Here is a 5,260-nt window from a genome sequence, read left to right as displayed (position 1 = left end):
AAAAAAGACATTTGTCCATCGAGTTAAACCTTCAAACTACTAACTTGAGTAAATCATATCTATAGGATTCTTAGTGGCCAAAAATGTTTCCGGTTTTGTTGTCAATTCAGTAACAGTAGTTGCTGTAACCTCCCCACCGGCAATGAGTTCCAGAATGTTACTGCTCTAATGGTGAAGAATCCTCTTCTTAATTCAGTACGGAAGTTCATGTCCGCGTGTCCTAAGTATAGGCCTGTTATGCTGCTTTCACGCTGCAAAACCTGCTTAGACCAGGTATTTAAAAAAAATTTTTTTAAACGGGTCAGAGCAAGTTTAACCCCTTTCACATCGCATGTAAATACCTCAGGGTTGCCGACTATTAAATGCTCCTCTCCGGGAGAAGCCCGGAGAGAAGACTTTCCTTACCCGATCAGGGGGCGGGGCTTGACTGTGACGTCATTAAGCCCCACCCCCATTACAGGTAATAGGAGAAATTACTGATCTCCATGGAGGGGGCGGGGCTAAAATGACACGATTGTGCCATTTTAGCTCCGCCCCCTCCTTTTACATGCCGCGATTCGGGGGGCTCAGGGGGGTCCGGGAGGGTTGCCCACCCTTCCGGGGGGCCGGGAGGGGGACCCGATTTTCGGGAGACTCCCGGGAATTCCGGCAACCCTGAAATACCTGGTCTAAAGCAGGTTTGCGGTGTGAAAGCAGCATCAGATTCAACCCGTTTAACCCATAGAAACCTGGTACCTGGGCAGTTCTGTCCCCCCTCCCCTAGTACCTGGGTGGCACAGTCCAACCCCCCCTCCCCTGGTACTTGGGCAGCTCGGTCCCCCCCACTAGTATGTGGGCAGTGCAATCCAGACCCTCTGCTCCCCCTGGACCAAGGCAGCCCCCCCCGGTACCTGGACAGCCAGCCTGTAATCCAGGCAACATGTGTCCATGCCTCGCTGTGGACAGGGGACCCGGGATCAGATGCTGCAGCAGGGGAGACGAGACCCCGGTCCGGGGGTGATGATACAGGCTGCAGGGGGCAGGCACTCCTCCAGTCTCCCCTGTGCCACACAGCGGCAGGGTCCCTTCGGGGAATGTGAAATGAGTGGCGAGGCATGGACACATGTTGCCTGGATTACCAGCTGGCTGTCCAGGTATGGTGGGGGGGGGCTGCCTTGGTCCAGGGGGAGCAGAGGGTTTGGATTGCGCTGCCCAGATACCAGGGGAGGGGGGAAACAGTGTGGGGTCCTAAATACCGTTTCAAAACCCGTTCAGAATGCAAAAAAACCCCTCCATTTCTCCAGTGACAACATATTCAGCCTGGTTAACCTATCTGTGTATTCTAGTGATTCAAGACCTTTTACTAGCTTAGTCGCCCTTCTCTGTACCTGTTCCAATTCAATTGAATGGAGTAATGGCCTCACAGCGCTGAGGTCATGGGTTCAATACCAACCATGGCCCTAACTGTGCAGAGTTTGTATATTCTCCCCGTGCTTGGGTGGGTTTCCTCCGGGTACTCCGGTTTCCTCCCACAATCCAAAAATATACTGGTAGGTTAATTGGCTCCCAACAAAATTAACCATAGAATGTCTGTGTGTGCGTGTACATGTGGTAGGGAATATAGATTGTAAGCTCCACTGGGGCAGGGACTGATGTGAATGTTCAAATATTCTCTGTACAGCGTTGCAGAATATGTGTGCGCTATGTATGTCCTTTTTAAGGTGCGGTGCCCAGAACTGAACACAGTGAAGGAGGAGCTAAAGCGTTGCGATTCCACAGAATATGTAGGTCTTGTGGATGAAGCCCTTCATACACTTTGCCAGAACACAATGGTGGTCAGTATATTAAAGTCAGAGCACTGCATTTTGGCCATCATGCTCAATTCTTGGTTTAAAGTCTATGTTGTGTCTCTGTTTTCGGCAGGCACAAGTCTACAGCAGTGCAAAGACCTGCTGGTCAGGAGATTGTCATCTGAAGAGGACCGTGACATGGCAACAGCTCCTCCTTCTGACCTGCTGGCTGGGATGCAGGGCAGGCAGGAGTGAGTTTGGTCATCTGGTCCAGACTGAAGAACCTGCCAACAATTGCTGACATATCTACTGTCGGTGCATACAATGCTGTCTCTATTGAATACTTGGTGGAGGATTACATTGGTGACAGCATCCAAGTAGACATGTCAGACAGTCCATACCTATACAGGCAGGATAAAAAGGACGTTTGGAGGCCCCTGTACAAACTGGCTCTATTTTACCTGAGTTGTCCCCCTCCAGTGTGTACTCCGAAAGAGTTTTTAGTGCCGTTGGGAACCTGGTCAGCGAGTGGAGTGGGAGGTTGCTTCCGCAAAATGTTTCGAAGATGATGTTCATCAAAATGAATGATCAGTTCTTCAACAAAGACCAGCAATTGCCTCCAGAGAGACCTGTGATTATGGAGTCCAGCGGGGGCAAATTGATAATCTGTGAGGATGAGGATGTACACAGTAAAGGGGGTGAGGAATTAGAGGATGAGGATGACATTTTGCCTCTGTAGAGCAACTTTGTACAAGGAGAGATTAATTATTTTTTTTGTGGGGGCCCAAACAAACCAATCATTTCAGCCACAGTCGTGTGGCAGACCCTGCTGCTGAGATGATTGGTTTGTTAAAGTCAGTGTGCATGTCCTATTTACGCAATATAAGGGTGGGTACGATGGCTCAAGGATGATTCCATCTTGCACCTTTTTTCTTCTTTGAATTATGTTCTCTTTGGGACCTAGATGAGCTACGTGCTTGTGCCGCCATTTGTGTCGCTTAGAATAGTCATCCAGCTACCTCGGTGCAACCTTTTGGCCTAAAAACAACATTGCAGTCTTGTGAAGCAGTTTTGGCGTATTGCAGTGTGACTAAGACGCACATTCACACAAAAAAGATGCTACAGCACTCCGCGCAGATCACCTGGCGTCCAGTTTTATGAGAACATTTGTAGATATGAGGACAGTGAGTCATACAAAATTCACCGAACTGCAGGTAAAATAAATAAAAAACCTTGAACGTTATTGGGCCAGATGCACCAAGCTTCAAAAAGTGATAAAATGAAGAGTGATAAACAGCCAGCCATTCAGCTCCTAACAGTCATGTAAAAAGCTGGGTTTGAAACATGACAGGTAGGAGCTGATTGGCTGGCTGTTTATCGCTCTTCACTTTTTGAAGCTTGATACATCTGGCCCAATAACTGTAGTCATCTGAGGGTGTTCTGCTTTTCCCACTTACAGAATAACCCAAAAACCCTGGATATCTACATAAGTATAATTGAATGATGTTTGTGTGTGTGTGTGTATGTGTGTGTGTGTGTTTGGATGTTCCACGATAACTCTAAAACACTTTAACTAATCATCTTCAATCTTTGCACACTACCTAATCATCTTAGGGGACAACGTAAGTTGGAAGTTAAAAGATGGGTTTAATCAGACGAACCCGTAAGTGTGCCGTCATAAGCGTCTGTGTGATTTCTGTTGTTTTCATGCATTGTGCTAGGTCGTTGGAAAGCTTATGACTTTCTTAATACAACCAGAGCAAAGCACCACAGGGCACCGGTAAAAAAGGTGCATGATCAACGGGATGGGTGTGGCCATGGCTCGGTTGATTAAAAAAAAAGGGGGTACGGGCTGTGTGCAGGTGCACAGGCTGCTGCAGCTGCCTCTCTCCTCCGCTCAGCACACACGGCACTGAGCAGCATGTGCTAAGTAGGGGAGAGAGACTGTGCTGCTGCGGCAGCCTCTGGTTTCTACACCCACTGCCCAGTCTCTGCAGCGAGGGAGGCGGGTGCAGGACACGGCGTTTGTAAAAAGTATCTGGGTACTTGTGTATAAGCACGGCGCCCACTACGTTATTTGCTTAGTGGGCCATTCAGGGTAGTGAAATCGCATCGCATCTCGTTATTGGATGGCATGCGATGCGATTATTGTATGTAATGTATTCACTGCTCTATGTCTATGAATACATTAAAAAGATAGGGTACGATCGCATGCCATGTGATTTTTTTATCCTATATTTTTTATGTTCTGATTGCACATAAAATCATGTCATTTATTGTGCTATACCATTAAATTACATATAATGTCATTTTTTGGGACCCCCCCACTATCCACGTAATCCCGAAGCATGGCGAGCCCCACTAGGGGCGGTTGAACGCGGCCGCCCGACCTTTTCATACCCCCACTATCCACGTCGGCGTGAAAATGATTTTATATAGTGTGCGAGCGCAGCGAGCCACCGAGCCCGAAGCGTGGCGACGCATAATACATGGAACATAATTATGTTCCATGTATTACGCGTCCGCTCGCCACGCTTCGGGCTCGGTGGCTCGCCACACTATATAAAATCAACTCCATGCCGACGTGGATATTGGGGGTATGAAAAGGTTGGAGGACGCGTTCCGATGCCGCTCGCCATGCTTCGGGCTAACGTGGATAATGGGGGTGTGTTATGGACACATTCACACCAGCAATATCATTCATAGTGACAATGTGTGTTAATGAGCAACTTGTCGAATTTAGTTAATAAATAATGATTCAAGAACATATAACAATTCATAGCAAATAAAAGTTACAATGATTCAATAACAATTATAGTGGTTCCCGGCTCTATGTGGGTGTTTATAGCGGACATGAGGGTGCTGGCGTCCTGTTGTGGCACTGGGGTTATAAAACACTGTCCCCTTTCACGGGATATCCCCCCAAACACCCATTGCTGAGGTAAAACTCTGCCCACATTACACAAAGGGGCTTTCATCTACCTCTACGATCTGTCCAGGGCCCTGAATGCGGTGCTGCGGCTGTGCCAGCAAGTCCACTGTGCAGGCCTCCCGCATCCAGTTGTTATAGTGGACCACTGTCTTATTAGACAGGTTCAGCTCACGCTGGCAAAAGTCAATAGAGGTCGTTTCCTCGGACCATGTGTAGATGAATCTCACCAGCTTCACGAAAGGCAAGCGGCTCCCTGGGAAGAAATGGGCCGCTCTCACCTTCTGACAGCATGTCTTTATGTGGCACCTCCACATGCACTCCTTCACAGACATCCTCATCGGGTGCCCATTACTGCACGTCGCCGTCACTGGCAGCAGGTGACGCTACTGTAAGAAACTAATGGCGTCCTCCTCATTCTGCGGCAGGGTGAACAGGCTCACAGATGAAGATGCTGCCATTGCACAGGAATCAGTAGAAATGAAGCAAAATTCACTGAAAAATGCACTGAAACTACTATAACTCTCTCTAGCTCTGTAACAGACGTCTAATCTCCTCACAA

Source organism: Crinia signifera, chromosome 6 (assembly GCF_055691185.1).
Source record: "Crinia signifera chromosome 6, ASM5569118v1, whole genome shotgun sequence".
Lineage (NCBI taxonomy): Eukaryota > Metazoa > Chordata > Amphibia > Anura > Myobatrachidae > Crinia > Crinia signifera.
The sequence above is the reverse complement of the archived record's forward strand: the minus strand, read 5'-3'. Positions refer to the sequence as shown.